This window comes from Oncorhynchus gorbuscha, linkage group LG02 (assembly GCF_021184085.1).
Source record: "Oncorhynchus gorbuscha isolate QuinsamMale2020 ecotype Even-year linkage group LG02, OgorEven_v1.0, whole genome shotgun sequence".
Taxonomy (NCBI): domain Eukaryota; kingdom Metazoa; phylum Chordata; class Actinopteri; order Salmoniformes; family Salmonidae; genus Oncorhynchus; species Oncorhynchus gorbuscha.
Genome location: NC_060174.1, coordinates 80774617 through 80793335, shown reverse-complemented (window position 1 = coordinate 80793335; position 18719 = coordinate 80774617). Strand labels below are relative to the sequence as shown.

General features: G+C 41.3%; 1 pseudogene; it reads left to right on the top strand.

Annotated features, from left to right (window-relative positions):
* Window positions 1-3068: 3068 nt before the first annotated feature.
* The window catches only part of LOC124010815, a 51587-nt pseudogene continuing 35936 nt past the window's right edge, over window positions 3069-18719 (top strand).

The following is an 18719-nucleotide window of genomic DNA, read 5'->3' as shown; positions in this document are numbered from 1 at the left end:
CCTGGAGGGCAGGTAGTTTGCCCCCGGTGATGCGTTATGCAGACCTCACTACCCTCTAGAGAGCCTTGCGGTTGTGGGCGGAGCAGTTGCCGTACCAGGCGGTGATACAGCCCGACAGGATGCTCTCGATTGTGCATCTGTAGAAGTTTGTTGGTTTTCTTTTTGTAATCCGTGATTGACTGTAAACCCTGCCACATACCTCTTGTGTCTGAGCCGTTGAATTGAGATTCTACTTTGTCTCTATACTGATGCTTAGCTTGTTTGATTGCCTTGCAGAGGGAATAGTTACACTGTTTGTATTCGGTCATGTTTCAGGTCACCTTGCCCTGATTAAAAGCAGTGGTTCGGGCTTTCAGTTTCACGCGAATGCTGCCATCAATCCACGGTTTCTGGTTTGGGAATGTTTTAACGTTGCTATGGGAACGACATATTCAACGCACGTTCTAATGAACTCACTCACCGAATCAGCGTATTCGTCAATGTTGTTGTCTGACGCAATACGAAACATATCCCAGTCCACGTGATGGAAGCAGTCTTGGAGTGTGGAATCAGATTGGTCGGACCAGCGTTGACAGACCTCAGTGCGGGAGCTTCTTGTTTTAGTTTCTGTCTGAAGGCAGGGATCAACAAAATGGAGTCGTGGTCAGCTTTTCCGAAAGGAGGGTGGGGCAGGGCCTTATATGCGTCACGGAAGTTAGAATAGCAGTGATCCAAGGTTTTTCCAGCCCTGGTTGCGCAATCGATATGCTGATAAAATTTAGGGAGTCTTGTTTTCAGATTAGCCTTGTTAAAATCCCCAGCTACAATGAATGCAGCCTCCGGATAAATGGATTCCAGTTTGCAAAGAGTCAAATAAAGTTTGTTCAGAGCCATCGATGTGTCTGCTTGGGGGGGAATATATACGGCTGTGATTATAATTGAAGAGAATTTCCTTGGAAGATAATGCGGTCGACATTTGATTGTGAGGAATTCTAAATCAGGTGAACAGAAGGACTTGAGTACCTGTATGTTGTTATGATCACACCACGTCACGTTAACCATGAAGCATACGCCCCCGCCCCTCTTCTTACCAGAAAGATGTTTGTTTCTGTCGGCGCGATGTGTGGAGAAACCAGCTGGCTGCACCGATTCCGATAGCGTCTCTCCAGTGAGCCATGTTTCCGTGAAGCAAAGAACGTTACAGTCTCTGATGTCCCTCTGGAATGCTACCCTTGCTCGGATTTCATCAACCTTGTTGTCAATAGACTGGACATTGGCGAGAAGAATGCTAGGGAGTGGTGCACAATGTGCCCGTCTCCGGAGTCTAGCCAGAAGACCGCTCCGTTTCCCCCTTTTACGAAGTCGTTTTTTTTGGGTTGCCGGCTGGGATCCATTCCGTTGTCCTGGGTGAAAGGCAGAACACAGGATCCGTATCGCGGAAGTCATATTCCTGGTCGTACTGATGGTGAGTTGATGCTGCTTTTATGTTCAGTAGTTCTTCTCGACTGTATGTAATGAAACCTAAGATGAAACCCCACCTCTTTAAGGAATACCTAGGATAGGATAAGTAATCCCTCTCACCCCCCCCCTTTAAGATTTAGATGCACTATTGTAAAGTGACTGTTCCACTGGATGTCATAAGGTGAATGCACCAATCTGTAAGTCGCTCTGGATAAGAGCGTCTGCTAAATGACTTAAATGTAAATGTAAATGTATGACCTGGGGTACTAATGTAAGAAATAACACGTAAAAAAAACAAAAAACTGCATAGTTTCCTAGGAACGCGAAGCGAGGCGGCCATCTCTGAATGTTAAGGGGGCGGTAATCATTTAGGCAGGTTACCTTCGCTTTCTTGGGCACAGGGACTATGGTGGTCTGTTTGAAATATGTAGGTATTACAGACTCGGTCAGGGAGAGGGTAAAAATGTCAGTGAAGACACTTGCCAATTGGTCCGGGCATGCTTTGAGTTCACGTCCTGGTAATATGTCTGGCCCCACGGCTTTGTTTAAAGGTCATGTTTAAAGGTCATCTGTTTAAAGGTCATGCTCACATTGGCTATGGATATCGTGATCACACAGTCATTCTGAACAGCTGGTGCTCTCATGCATGCATCAGTGTTTCTTGCCTCGAAGCGAGCATAAAATACATTTAGCTCATCTGGTAGGCTTGCGTCACTGGGCAGCTCGCGTCTAGGTCTTCCTTTGTAGTCTGTAATAGTTTTAAAGCCCTGCCACATCCGACGAGCATCAGAGCTGGTGTAGTAGGATTCAATCTTAGTCCTGTATTGACGCTTTACATGTTTGATGGTTCATCTGAGGGCATAGTGGGATTTCTTATAAGCGTCCGGATTAGTGTCCCTCTCCTTGAAAGCAGTAGCTCTAGCATTTAGCTCGGTGCGGATGTTGTCTGTAATCCATGGCTGCTGGATGGGATATGTACGTACGGTCACTGTGAGGACGATGTTGTCAATGCACTTTTTGATGAAGCCGGTTGCGCATGTGACACGCTGGTAGAAATGAGGTAAAACAGATTTAAATTAGCCTGAATTATAGTCCCCGGCTATATTTTAGGGAGGTGAATGAAGTGGACACTGGATTATGTGTACATATACATGCTTTGAATTACTGTGATAAGCAATGAACTGTTTTCTAGTCTTGCAAATGTAGAAATATAAAAATATTTGTAATATTAATATTAAACTTTTGCCCAGTCATATTTTCATTTATTTTTTATTTAACATATATTGTGTACCAAGATGTTATGCATTCAATATCGCCATCAATATGATAATGATCACCACCTTTGTTATTTTCACAGTAATGAAGGATATCAATTCAATTCTGGAAATGTTATTAAGTAGGACAATGCATTTCGTGAGTTTATTAATCGATGACATTTCCCTCATTCTTTTTTGGGACTTTGACCGGTTAAACGTTGTCACTGACCACAGTTCTATGACCAGCTATGCCTAACCTTATCAAAACTGTAATCATTATTTAGGAAAATGAACCAAACTGGTCTTAGGGGAAAACTTCAGTCAAGAAGACCGACTTGGCTCGGTGCTGAGAAATCCTGCGCATGCGTTGGAAGTTTCTGCCGCAGACAGCAGCAGCAGTGATTCGGCAACGCAGAGTAACAACAAATAGCAAAACAAATCTCTATTTGAATTTTAAACCATGGCGATGTTTTAAGCAATGCCTTTTGAGGAGGTACATGGAGAGTAAGTATTTCTACCTAATATTTGATTTAGTTCATCACGCTGGAAGATGATTACTTGTCGTAAATGTGTGCAAAGCAGAGACTGCAACAAAGGAGTCAACGTTAGCTAACAAGCTGCTAGCTTTGTGTTTCATTAGTTAGCCTGCTATCCAGGTAGCTAGCTACGAGTTAGCATGCTAACAAGCTAGCCCTTGATCATGACTCTCGGGTCCATTACACATACGAGTCATTGGACCTTAAGTTGTAACTATACAGTAGGATCCGTTAAGAGTACATCTTGGGCAAGCGAACAAGCTGGCTATCGATATTGCACTTACAAAAATTTGATTAAACGTTATTCCCTTGTTCAAATAACTCTTAATTCAAGGTTAGTGGTAACTGAATTTTGGCATTACGTTCAATACTTCAGTTTTCTCTACTGAATGTGTCAACTAGCCAGCATCTTATCTCGTCTAATGATGCTAAATCTATTATAATTGAACTGATTATAACGGATTACATTATCCTCAAATTAATTCGCTATACATTGTTACCTAACCATTTTGTCGAACATTTAGCCAACTAATGTACTGTAGTTATCGACTATAATCAATTTGTTAGAATATGAAGATGGTATTTTCTTTATTGTGGCATTAACTAGCTAATTGTTTTGAATTACACACAGGTTGATTTTCAGTTCACTGAATAACGAGTCAACTATGTAGTTTACAAGCCTACCACCTCAAAATATTGTCATCTCAGCCAGGGGCGAATAGCGGGTGTGTTCTTCTCTGGGGAGATGGATAATTAATTGATTGCCAACTTTCTACATTTGGACAGCCTGCCGCTGGTGGGTGGGCCAGGTCGAATTTGTTGTGCTTACAGTAAAGTTATGCAGTGTGTTGCCCAATTGCTGTGCTGCTTTGACAGGACTGAATCATCCAGTAGCCATGCAAGGGCTCCAGAGTGGCACAGTGGTCTAAGACACTGCATCTCATTGCAAGAGGCGTCACACCTGGTTCGAATCCAGGCTTTATCACCTCCGGCCGTGATTGAGAGTCAGATAGTGTGGTGTACAATTGGCCCAGCGCTGTCCAGGTTTGGCCGGGGCAGGCAGCCATTGTAAATAAGAATTTGTTCTTAACTGACTTGCCTAGTTAAATATATTAAAAAAGATAAAAGGGTAATCATTTCTATGTTCGGTCTGTCTCTGTGAGGTGGAGGCTGAGAGAGACTGGAGAAGCACCTGACATGGCTAACAGTGGCAAGAACAAAACAAGATGGGGGTCAGTTGTGTCAATGCCACCATATTCAGATTGATCTGACAGTCAAGGAGTGGTTTGGATGTGATGTTATCATTTTGTAGTCTTTTTTTCTGATAGGGCTACTGTTCCTCATTTTCATAGAATCAGTATTGTGACTGTCTCACAGTTTAGCATGAATATAATATCTCTCGACAATCCAGCATTTAGTTGTGCCTCTACACATCAGGGTATTATTAGTGTTTAACTTTGACTCCTCTTGCACAAACCAGTGAGAGGTTTGGCAAGGTAACAAAAGCTTGACCTCGTGCATCTGGCTTTTTACTTTGCAGAAAGCTGTCTGATTGGTCAGACTGGCTGAGGCTTCCTATTCGAACGAGATCCAATTGGCATGAATCGAAATGTGAATTCCGGGTTGATGAATAAACCAATTGTACATATCCATGTATATGGAGGAGGGGGTAGCCGCAACCCGGAGTATAGATGGGTTAGCTGACAACGTTACAAAAATGATGTGCGTGCTTCCATGGGGCAGAAGCTAGCCTGTCATTGTGATTCTGGATGGCCAGGATGACAAAACAACAACTGTAACAATGCATTTGAGACAAGTGCTCATTGTGCAAATTTATTTACGTATTCAATAAACATTGGGTTAGAAATATAGCTTGCATGCTGTCAAGTTTTAGCCAACCCCCATGTTTTGCCCCATAGTAGTGCATGCTTCGGTTTTGTTGCTAAACAACAAACCTGTCTATGGGGGAGTGGGTGTGTAGAAACCGCTCTGCTATCCACCTAATTTTGAAACACTTTTAAAACACGAAAACCAAACGCGGGAAACTATTATACAACTTCCTCCGCGCTTCTGCATTATCATAATTCATATGCTCTGGCCTACTAACTGTTAGCTTGTTAGCACAGGCCTGCTAACTGTCTGAATCGCCGTGTCCCCAGCCAGCCCAACCACTCAATGGACCCATATTTATTTTCAATCTCTTTTCGATTTTTTATTTGATTATACATTCCGGTACCCTGCCTCACCCAATGTGATACGGAATCGCTATTATTTTTAATTTTAGAATACATTCAAGAACCTCCAGAAGCTAACCAGCTAATTAGCTACAAGCTGTTTAGTCATTGTTAGCCACTACTAGCGGCTTTTACCTTCTGCACAGCCAGCCCTGTTTTTAGCCTGGATAATACTCGCCAGTCTATCAGTATCGAACTGTCTCTCCACAACAACGCCGGATTCCTGCCGTAATCCCTGGACCACTACTTCTGATCTTCACAGCTAACTTGCACCCAGTACCGAAGCTATCCCTGAGGCCCACCTCCCGGCCTACTCAGCTGTTCACCCGAACCCCACTCATACACGGTTAGAGCCCAATACTCCATCGGATCCTTGCTGTATACTCTGGACCTTGGCTAACGCCACTGCCACGAAGCTAGCACCAGTTAGCCGTGAGCCAGGCACATCTCCCTGCTAGCGAACTAAATTCTACAATACCTCTTTCGCCATCTGGCTTGGATTCTCTGTCGTCACGGCCCTCCCGCCGCACCACCACGACTGGTCTGCCGACGAATACTCCATCCGCTGTGCCTTCAACCGGCCTCCGTCTGAGCAGACCCCCCCCTACCACCCCCGGGTTACTAACTTTAAACGCTGTGTCGCCCGCGTGCTAGCGTAGTGGCGGCTTCCCTTTTCCATCTACTGCTGCCCCCTGGACAATATGATCACTTGGCTACATAGCTGATGCCTGCTGGACTGTCCATTAATCATGGTACTCCATTCTGTTTATTTATGTTTTATCTGTCGGGCCCCAGCCGCGAACTCAGGCTCTGTGTGTAGTTAATCCGACCCTCTCTGCCTAGTCATCGCCATTTTACCTGCTGTTGTTGTGTTCGCTGACTAGCTGTTGTCTCACCTGTTGTTTTAGCAAGCTCTCCCAATCAAGACCTGCGATTACTTTATGCCTTGCTGTATGTCTCTCAAATATCAATATGCCTTGTATACTGTTGTTCAGGTCAGTTATCATTGTTTTAGTTTACAATGGAGGCCCTAGTTATTGACTTGTTTATTGTTTACTCCATGTGTAACTCTGTGTTGTTGTCTGTTCACACTGCTATGCTTTATCTTGGCCAGGTCGCAGTTGCAAATGAGAACTTGTTCTCAACTAACCTACCTGGTTAAATAAAGGTGAAATAAAATAAAAATGTGCGCCATTAAAAATCCTTGCATTAGCATGTTTCTGTTAGCTGATACATCATGGGAAAATACACCATATTACGTTCCTGCTAATGTGCCTGGACCTTGTAGACTAAACTGCAGAGAGAACCCCCATAACTGATCCAAATGGTTGCCCAATCTGGCAGGCTAGATGCAGTTATTTCGAAAAATAATATGCATAAAAAACACCAGGCTTTTGAGCATTTATTCAAATGACATAGACTATTCACTGTAGTTTAAAGACTGGAGTTTTGTACTCACTTGAAACAATAGTAATGTTGTTGTAGCCTAGGAAGGATACATTTCTTGTCCCCATTTCTAAATCAATAGGTTAGCTTTTTGAGCTGCGTACCTGGGGACTGGCAGGTGGTGCACTGAGCTCAGCCTTGTGAGGTCACATAGTTATATGATAGTTTTTGTCTTTCGCTGTGTAAATTCACTGGATATATTCTGAGCTTATAAATTATGGTCTAATATAGGCTACATCCTAGGCTATATAGGCTGTTCCTTTTAAATCCCAAGAAAAGCCGGCCTGACGCTTACTTAAAGTTATTTTCTTTAGACATTTTCTTGTCTAAAAATGTAGGCCTAATCAATAGTGGAGCTTTGCGTGCCCAAGGACCACAGAGCGCAGCCTGGAGGAACGCACCACAGATCTGCCATTTCATAATATTTTAACATTTTTCTTGCATTTTGACAAGTAAATATTTAGCCTATAGCCCTAATATTTAGCAAATGAATGGCCTAATATTTAGCTTCTTACTTTGGCTACACATCACTCGCCTGTCTCTTCCAGCTGTTCCCATGCGCAACAGGCTATAGGTTATGCAAGCGCCTCCGCAATAGGCCATTCCTCTTCTCGTGAAGAAATCTCAGGAAAAACTGCAAAAGCTATAGGACATTTATTTGGATACTTTTTTTATACTATGCCTAATAGCCTAATCGAGGAAAGAAGCAGGCGTGCTATTGCTGAATGTAAAACAGGCCTACAGTATAGAAATGCATGTCAGGGAAAGTTGAGAGAGTGCATTGGTGTCAGAGGTCAACCGATTGTGATTTTTCAACTCCGATACCGATTATTGGAGAACCAATAAAAGCCGATATCGATAAATCGGCAGATTAAAATAAATAAATAAAAAAAATCATAAAATAAAAACTATGTATTTGTAATAATGACAATTGCAACAATACTGAATGAACACTTATTTTAACTTAATATAACACATCAATAAAATCAATTTAGTCTCAAATAATGAAACATGTTCAATTTGGTTTAAATAATGCAAAAACAAAGTGTTGCAAAAGGAAGTAAAAGTGCAATATGTGCCACGTAAAAAAGCTAATGTTTAAGTTCCTTGCTCAGAACATGAGAACATATGAAAGCTGGTGGTTCCTTTTAACATGAGTCTTCAATATTCCCAAGTAAAGAAGTTTTAGGATGTAGTTATTATAGGACTATTTATCTCTCTACCATTTCTATTTCATATACCTTTGACTATTGGATGTTGTAATAGGTACTTTAGTATTGCTAGCCTGATCTTGGGAGTTGATAAGCTTGAAGTCATAAACAGCTCAATGCTTGAAGCACAGCGACGAGCTGCTGGCAAATGCACGAAAGTGCTGTTTGAATGAATGCGTACGAGCCTGCTGCTGCCTACCACTGCTCAGTCAGACTGCTCTATCAAATCATAGACTTATTTGTAATAACACACAGAAATACGAGCCTTAGGTCATTCATATGGTCAAATCCGGAAACTATCATTTCGAAAACAAAACATTTATTCTTTCAGTGAAATACGGAACTGTTACATATTTTATCTAACGGGTGGCATCCATAAGTCTAAATATTGCTGTTACATGGCACAACCTTCAATGTTAATACATAATTATGTAAAATTCTGGCAAATTAGTTACGGTCTTTGTTAGGAAGAAATGGTCTTCACACAGTTCGCAATGAGCCAGGCGGCCCAAACTGCTGCATATACCCTGACTCTGCTTCACAGAACGCAATAAAAGTGACAATTTCCCTAGTTTAAAAAAAATCATGTTATTAGGCAATATTAACTAAATATGCAGGTTTAAAAATATATGCTTGTGTATTGATTTTAAGAAAGGCATTGACGTTTATGGTTCGGTACACATTGGTGCAACGATAGTGCTTTTTTCGCGAATGTGCTTGTTAAATCACCCGTTTAGCAAAGTAGGCTGTGATTCAATGAGAAATTAACAGGCACCGCATCGATTATATGCAACGCAGGACAAGCTATATAAACTAATACCATCAACCATGTGTAGTTAACTAGTGATTATGTGAATATTGTTTTTTTTAAAGATAAGTTTAATGCTAGCTAGCACCTTACCGTGGCTTCTTGCTGCACTCGCATAACAGGTAGTCCGCCTGCCACGCAGTCTCCTCGTGGAGTGTCATACAATCGGACATAATTGGTGTCCAAAAATGCCGATTACCGATTGTTATGAAAACTTGAAATCGGCCCTAATTAATCGGCCATTCTGATTAATCGGTCAACCTCTAATTGGTGTGATCACTTTCGGCCAGTTCCATTGTTGCATTGCAAATAGTTGTACAGGACATAGAGATGAGCACAGTGAAAAAGAAGACCCAAAATAATTGACAACCATTAGAAAAATGGAAATCACTTGCAAACCACTTGAGCAACGAGGTAATGACATACTGTAAAAGATGTGCAGGCAAAAGGGCATTTGTTGTTGAATTGCTACATTTAAATGTGAGTTACTATATTTTTCATTAGATCTACATGTACATTGAAGTATTATTTGCAGTTTTCACTATGACAATGAACACACCCTGAAAACACTGAATGCTCTTAACCAGTACCTGTTCATTAGAAACCTCATGAATGGTCTAGTGTTACCACCTTATTAATAGGCAACATGCAGTAGGATGCGTTGATCAGTTGAATGATTGGTGTAGGACTGTAGAATGATTAACTTTCCTCTAGTGTGGATGCTCACCAACGTTTTATAGATTGATACAACAATGTCATTACAAAATCCTATTAACATGGATTGCTTCATTCTCACTCATACACATGGTGTGATATTGATATTGGTAATATTTGACACTTGATCACTTTTTGAAAAGTGCAGTTTAACAGAATGTCTGCAAACCTATGCTAGTTCCCATATAAGGAGATGGCTGTGACTTGATAGCATTGTAAACGACAAGGGAAGCATTATGATATCAACCAATGTTATTTTCTTACCCCACTCCTTTCCACACGCCCATACTCTGGTCACCATATTGGGCTGCAGCTATATGGGAAATGTTTGGGGTTTCGAGAGGGAGGGGGGATGTTTCAGCCTGTGTGCCTCGACAGATCTGGTTTAGGTAACTCCTCATTACAAAGAATAGATTTCTTCCGGCTGCAATTCTGGACATCTATTACCATGCATTTTTAGCAGATGGGATCTTTTCTGTATTTGTGCAGATTCACCAAATGCTACCCACGATCCAGTGGAGCCTGGGGTAACGTTACGTTTTTTTCAAGTGGTCAGTTTCATTCTATTACTGCTCAGCTACTTGTGCTGTCAAAATACCAGCTCAGTTTTTCCTGTATCTTGTACAATGGGATGTAGGCCTACTACTGTTTAATGGTTGTCTTTTATGCAATGTTGAAGAGCCACTAGTTTATAAGAGTGTAATACTGTATCTGTGATTTGATATCAGTCATGATTAGGGTTGCAAAATTCAAGTAATTTTCCCAAAATTCACTGGTTTCCCGGATTTTGTCCTTACTCCTTCGTCATTCCGGGAGTCTTCCAACCAGGATTTCTGGGGGAAAAAACAGGTAATTTTGGGAAAGTTCCAGAAGTTTGCAACCCTAGTGATAATATGCTGACCAAATGAAGTGCCATTTTACCCACTAATTTACCGTTTCTGGTCACAAATGAACACTTCAGTGTCCTCCAATATGTGGTAGAATGTAGTAATGTTATGTCCTGTCCTTACTCGTGGAGTCTGACAGTTTTTAAAGTGCAATTTCCTTTGCCAACTGGGAGAGCGGTTATTTAATTTACGACAGAGATCTAATCATTCTGCTCTTTGATATCTTCTGCTTACTCCGTCAAAAATGAGAGCTTGACATTAGTTTCCCCGAGAGTGGCGCTTTACATCGTTGCAGTTGCCCTACATTTTCCAAAGGGTAGATAATTCAATTTCAAACACGTGTTTCCCGAGAAACGCAGACTCCTTGACTCAGTGCAATTATCGAGTATTGTAAGGGATGGTTTTGTCATCTGGGTGCTACGTTTCCACAACGAAGAGCCATTAAGTGATTTAATGTTCTTCAATGAATCCCAGACAGTTTTCTCTTGATGCTCAAGACTTACATTAGTGATGCAGTATTACATTATTGGTTGTCATTTCAAGTTTATTGTTTGGTAAGGAATGATGAAGCCTCAATAGTTGAAATGGGAAATGCATAGAATGGAAATGGTCTACTGTCTAAATTTAAGATTCGCTGTAAGGTATTAAAACATCTTGATGAGAAGATGAAATTATTATGCCCACTCATATTTAATGTATCATATTATTTAGCCTTTTTTTTTACAGGCGCTGTCTGCTCCATTAAATAGCCTTTCTTTGTAACAATGCCTTCATTATAGAGAGAGGGTGGCTCGATAAATTGGCTCTCATTTAGAGAAGGCACTGTTGTTCTCAAGTGCAAAGCACCACAATGCATTGCAACCTAAATGCATGTGCTAATTAGTCACTGCAAGAAGCCACCATTCAGGCTTTATAAGTATGTTTTCTAATGTTCATGTTTAATTGACCTGTCAGTGCAACGTATGACTCTAGCTGAGGGCAAATGAAGAGGAAAGCATATTTGTCATTAATGTTTTTTCAGTAAACCACTTCAGGCTGGCAGAATAATACAGCAGATATTAATTACGTGCTTTTGTGGCTAGTGTCAGAAATGCTTGGCTAAAATAAATCTCAAACAATGTCATATTTTTTAAATCAATATTATTGGCATATTTCCATATTAAGCATAAAGGCTAGGCTACATGGTTTTAGTGTCAAATAAGTTTTAGGCAAATTGGAGAGATTTGGCTAGCCGATGAAAAATCATCCAATGGGATTCATTCATCTAGATCTACCATGATTTGACCTAATATTCAGCTGCTGCTGATGTATTTTAATAATAGGTCATTTTAAGTGAAGATGATTGTCCCCACAGAGAGAGTGAATCAGATACACCACATCAGTTGACAATTTTTTTCTTCAAAAGATTCTGTACTAAGGTCAAAATGTAGGCTAGGTCTATAGAATATCCATACAGACTCGTTTTAAACAGCGGTAATAGAACGCCTTGGCAGCAGCTAATGGGGATCCATAATAAATACAAATACGGGATTACATCAAGTCATGCTTGATTTCTCTGAGTTCTAGGCTATGAATAACAGATCACAAGGTACAGAGAAAAGAACAAAGAACTTAAGTAGCTTTTCTGATGTTTCCACTGTTGTTGGGAATTGATTTACTGGAAAGCTCATTAAGATACATTGATTTGTGACAATTATGATTCAGCACCCGCCTATTTACTGTGAAATACCCTGGAAAAAACGGCATAATTTTATGATGCAATAATTGTCTGTGCTGGAATAAGGACCGAGTTTTGGAAACCCTGCTCTAGATGATAAAAGTTTATTTAAAAACTGACTAGAGTTTTGACAACAACTTGACAAAATGTTATAGTAATGAGAAACATGTCCACAGACACTGCTTTTATGTAAGAAATGTTATAGTTTAATGTTAACTATTAACTAGTGTAGCGTTGTTATGAATTATGGACATACTACAGCAACAGTCTCTGTTTTATCCTAATAAGTTAGGTTTTTCTGAAGTAAACCTGGACACATTTTGGTAATGAGAATTAGGGGTGACCTGGTACTGGGCCATAAACTATGCATCTTACTTTTCAGAATGACAGAACATTTTTGTGAATGCATTATGGTTTTGTAACTGCCTACTTTCTACAGACAAGGTTAAAACTGGTTTCATGAGAATGTTGGCCAGGGCGCACACACAGATGGGGCCGAGCTATATCTTAGTACTGTGTTAAGTTTTTCTGTTTTATTTTCATTTTATTTTATTTTATTTTTCTATTTTTTTTCATGGGGAAGCAGAAAGCACCAGTAACTCAGTCAATAAAAAGTGGTCCGATGAAGCAGATGCTAAGCTACAGGACTGTTTTGCTAACACAGACTGGAATATGTTCCGGGATTCTTCCGATGGCATTGAGGAGAATACCACATCAGTCAATGGCTTCATCAATAAGTGCATAGATGACGTCATCCCCACAGTGACTACATACATACACCAACCAGAAGCCATGGATTACAGGCAACATCCGCACTGAGCTAACGTGTAGAGCTGTTGCTTTCAAGGAGCGAGATTCTATCCCGAAGCTTATAAGAAATCCCGCTATGCCCTCCGACGAAACATCAAACAGGCAAAGCATCAATACAGGACTAAGATTGAATTGTACTACACCGGCTCCAATGCTCGTCGGATGTGGCAGGGCTTACAAACTATTAGACTACAAAGGGATGCACAGCTGCGAGCTACCCAGTGACACGAGCCTACCAGATGAGCTAAATTACTTCTATGTTCACTTCAAGGCAAGTAACATTGAAACATGCATGAGAGCACCAGCTGTTCCGGATGACTGTGATCACGCTCTCCGTAACCGATGTAAGTCCTTTAAACAGGTCAAAATTCACAAGATCGCAGGGCCAGACGGATTAGCAGAATGCGCTGACCAACTGGAAAGTGTCTTCACTGACATTTTCAACCTCTTCCTGTCCGAATCTGTAATACCAACATGTTTTAAGCTGATCAACATAGTGTTCTTGGGCACAGGGACTAAAGTAACCTGCCTAAATGACTACCGACCCATAGCACTTACGTCTGTAGCCATGAAGTGATTTGAAAGGCTGGTCATGGCTCACATCAACACCATTATCCCAGAAACCCAAGACCCACTCCAATTTGCATACCGCTCTAACAGATCCACAGATGATACAATATCTATTGCACTCCACACTGCCCTTTCCCACCTGGACAAAATGAACACCTAATGTCAGAATGCTATTCATTGACTACAGCTCAGCGTTGAACACCATAGTGCCGTCAAAGCTCTTCACTAAGCTAAGGACCCTGGGACTAAACACCTCCCTCCGCAACTGGATCCTGGACTTCCTGACGGGCCGCTCCCATGTGGTAAGGGTAGGTAACAACACATCCGCCATGCTGATCCTCAACAGGGGGGGCCCCTCAGGGGTGCGTGCTCAGTCCCCTCCTGTACTCCCTGTTCACTTATGACTGCACGGCCATGCACAACTCCAACACCGTCGTTAAGTTTGGAGATTACACAACAGTGGTGGGCCTGATAGGGCTGGGTGGTATACCGTATTTTACTATATCCCGGTATTTATGCACAGACCGGTTTGGGTTTTTACTTTACCTTCTAAAACGGTATTTGAATGTTGGGTTTGTTAAATGTGATACGCCGTGTTTAACGTCCATTTTTATTGTTTACTCTGCTACTTAAGTCATCCCTCTCCACACTTTCTCTCCTCTTGCCTCTTTCCACACATACTTAGTCCCACCCCCCTCTCACTCAAGGAGCACATTTGTTGTTTCTTGACCATAAGACACTTTCGTTCAGTCTGCATGGTAATTGCAGCACAGGCAAAAATGTTGATGACAACGGTGTTTCCACTTTGATCTTAATATAAATCCACAAGCATTCTATAATTACAATATTAGTTTGTTTCTTACATCTGCAAACAGCTAGTTTGTATTTTCTTAGCAAGTTAAGCCAAATTGTGTTAGCCATTAATGCTAATCAACTGGCTAGCTAATTAAAATAACAAGTCAGAGCAAACGTAGCTATCTAATACCGCCTGATACCAGTCCTGGTGGAGGCTTAAATCAGCATGTTGTTTGTGTAACAGTATCTTCTAAATCAAAGAGGAATAGGTGAAGCATGAATATGTTAGCTATATGAATAAAGATTTAATGTAGCCAAAGATTATAGGGAACACTATAAGGGTTCCTACCCTGTCACAGTAACTCATCCATGGCATTTTCATTTTCATTTGTTGTCATGTCAAACAACACTGTATTCAAACTATATATTTATAATAGAATGTTTATTTCCATGATTCCAAAAGTTCACCTAAGTATTTTGATCTAAATCGTCATTGCAACATTTGGATAAAAATAAGGCCTAGTATTTTTCCCCATATCGTGGCAGTGTGGAAATGATCTCACATGAGTGCAGGAAATGCAGAAATGTATGGAAATGCAGGAAATAGTTTTAGGTTGAAGTTGAATTGAACAGAATAAAACAATCTGAATGAAGAAAGACCCATTGAAATCATTTAGAATATATGTGTTGCCACCCTAGGGTCACGCACTACTCATAAAGCAAATTTAGACCTTTTATTAATCAAAAAACATAAAATACCATGATATGATATTTTGGCCATAATAGCCCTAAGGCCTGATCACCGACAATGATGAGACAGCCTATAGGGAGGAGGTCAGAAGAGGGCACGACAAAATCTATTCCCCCTCAGGAGACTGAAAATGTTTGGCATGGGTCTTCAGATCCTCAAAAAGTTCTACAGCTGCACCATCGAGCATACTGACTGGTTGCATCACTACCTGGTGTGGCAACTGCTCGGCCTCTGATCGCAAGGCACTTCAGAGGGTAGTGCATACTGCCCAGTACATCAATGGGACCAAGCTTCCTGCCTTGCCGGACCTCTATACCAGGCGGTGTCAGAGGAAGGCCCTAAAAATTGTCAACAACTACCGTAGTCATAGACTGTTCTCTCTGCTACCGCACAGCAAGAGGTACCGGAGCACCATGTCTAGGTTCAAAAGGCTTCCTAACAGCTTCTACCCCCAAGCCATAAGACTCCTGAACAACTAATCAAATCGCTACCCAGGCTATTTGCTTTGTCCCCCCTCTTTTACGCTGCTGCTACTCTGTTTATTATCTATGCACAGTCACTTTAATAGCTACCTACATGTACATATTACCTCAACTAACCGGTGCCCCCGCACAATGACTCTGTACTGGTACCCCCTGTGTATAGCCTCATTATTGTTATTTTACTGCTGCTCTTTAATCACTTGTTACTTAATCTTGACGCACCCATTCCGTTAGCAGGATCATTTTCATCAACACCCGCTGAATTGCAGAGCGCCAAATTCAAATTAAATTACTAAAAATATTTAATTTTCATGAAATCACAAGTGCAATATAGCAACACACAGCTTAGCTTGTTGTTAATCTCCCTGGCGTGCCAGATTTCAATACAGCTTTTTGGTGAAAGCATAACAAGTGTTTATGTAAGAACATCTCTCTCAGTAGACAAAATATTGCAAACAGCTAGCAGACAAGAAGATTGGTCACGAAAGTCAGAAAAGCAATAAATGAAATCGCTTACCTTTGATCTTTGGATGTTTGCACACACGAGACTCCCAGTTACACAAATGTTTCTTTTGTTCCATAAAGATTATTTTTATATCCAAAAAACGCGCCAAACAAATGGAGGTAATGTTCAGAAATCCACAGGCTCGAGCGGTCACGACATTGCAGATGAAAATTCCAAATAGTATCTGTAATGTCCACATAAACATGTCAAACGTGTTTTATAATCAATCCTCAGGTTGTTTTTTAAATATATAATCGATAATATATCAACCGGGACTGTAGCTTTTTCAATAGGAGAGGGAGAGACCATGGCTGCCCCACTCTGTTACGCAAGCAAAACTCTGCGAACACCCAGCTATCCACTGACGTAATGTTATCTTTCTCGCTCATTTTTCAAAATAAAGCCTGAAACTATGTCTAAAGACTGACACCCTGAGGAAGCCATAGGAAAAGGAATCTGGTTGATATCCCTTTAAATGGAGGCAAGGCACTTCCTGGTTTTGAACCCCCCCCAGATTTTCACCTGCAATATCAGTTCTGTTATACTCACAGACAATATTTTCACAGTTTTGTCAACTTTAGAGTATTTTCTATCCTAATCTGTCAATTATATGCATATTCTACTTTCTGGGCCTGAGAAATAGGCAGTTTCAAATGGGTATGTTTTTTTAGCCAAAAAAATGAAAATCCTGCTCCCTACACTCAAGAAGTTACATTTTTTACTTATCTATTTTTTTACTTAACCAACAATGCAGTTTTCATAAAAATAAGTGTTAAGGGCTTGTAAGTAAGCATTTCACTCAATGGTCTACACCTGTTGCATTTGGCACATGTGGCAAATACAATTTGATTTGAATTGGGGATCTGCATGTTAGCCAGCAGGTCAAAATAGGGCAAAAGCCCTCCTGGTCTAGCTGGTAAAGCCTGCATAATCAGCTCCACATCAACCCCCAATAATTTGATCCATTTTAGAATAATGCTGTAACGTAACAATGTGGGAAAAGTGAAGGGGTCTGAAGTCATTTAGACAGGTTACCTTGGCATTCTTGGGCAAGAACTATGGTGGTCTGCTTGAAATATGTAGGTATTACAGACTGTTTTAGGGTGAGGTAAAAAATAAAACTCAGTGAAGACACTTGTCAGCGCATGGTCGGAGTACGGGTCCTGGTAATCCGCCTGGCTCTGCGGCCTTGTGAATGTTTACCAATTTAAAGGTTTTACTCACTTCGGCTAAGGAAAGGGTGATCACACAGTCGTCCAGAACAGCTGGTACTGCCATGCAGGGTTCAGTGTTGCTTGCCACAAAGCACGCATAGAAAGCAGTTAGCTCGTCTGGTAGGCTCGTGCCACTCGGTTTCCCTTTGTAATCCGTGATAGTTTGCAAGCGCTGCCACATCCGATGTGCGTCAGCGCCGGTGGAGTAGGATTAGATCTTAGTCCTGTATTGACACTTTGGTTGTTTGATGGTTTGTCAGAGGGTGTAGCAGGATTTCTTATAAGTGTCCGGGTTAGTGACCCACTCCTTGAAAGTTGTAGCTCTAGCCTTTAGCTCTGTATCAAAATACCTTTTTATAGACGGTATTGTGAATATCCATACTGGAATAACTTAAAAGACGATATATCAGCCTTCCGAGTGGCGAGCAGTCTAAGGCACTGCATTGCAGTGTTGTGGCGTCACTACAGCCTGGGGTTTGATCCCAGACTGTGTTACAACCGACTGGGATTCCCATATGGCGGCGCATAATTGGCCCAGCGTTGTCCAGGTTAGGGTAGGGTTTGGCGGGGGGGGGAGGCTTTACTTGGCCCATTGCGCTCTGGTGACTCCTTGTGGCAGGCTGGGTGCCTGCAAGCTGACTTCGGTCATCAGTTGAACGGTGTTTCTTCCGACACATTGATGCAGCTGACTTCCGGTTTAAGCGACCAGGTAGGTGTTAAGTGCCGTTTGGCCGGTCATGTTTAGGAGGATGCATGACTCAACCTTCACCTCTCCTGGGCCCGTTGGGAAGTTGCAGAGATGATCAGAATTAGATTGCAATTGGATATCACAAAAAAATAGACAATATATCGCCAAGCCTTGATATCGATGATCAATTTAGTATTTGTTTTAATGTATCACTAAAGACTGAATTGACCTGGCTGGCTGTGATCCTGGTCTTGCGTTCAGAAAAACAGCAAGTGGTTTGGTGTAGGCCTGCTTAGTTACTGAAATGTGACACTGGCTTGGATTTTTTTCAGGTCTAAGGGTGGCTTTGGGTAATTGGTTAATTTACCTAGTCCCTAATCCCCATCCTTGACAGTGTGGTAATGCTCATTTTAGTGTGCCATATATAAAATACCCATTTCCATTGGTCATCACTCCATGGATGAGAGACTGAGGTCGTGTACCACTATTGAGCTTGACCTATATCCTAGCCACTATCATTTCTAAACAAGAAAATAAACTGAACAAAACTAATTTTTTCATGGTCAATGTTTTTGTTTCTCCTGTTGTTTTTGTTTAAAGCTAAAACGCTGGCTGTGGAAAGTTTTGCATGAGTAGATAGGATTTTTTGTTGTTG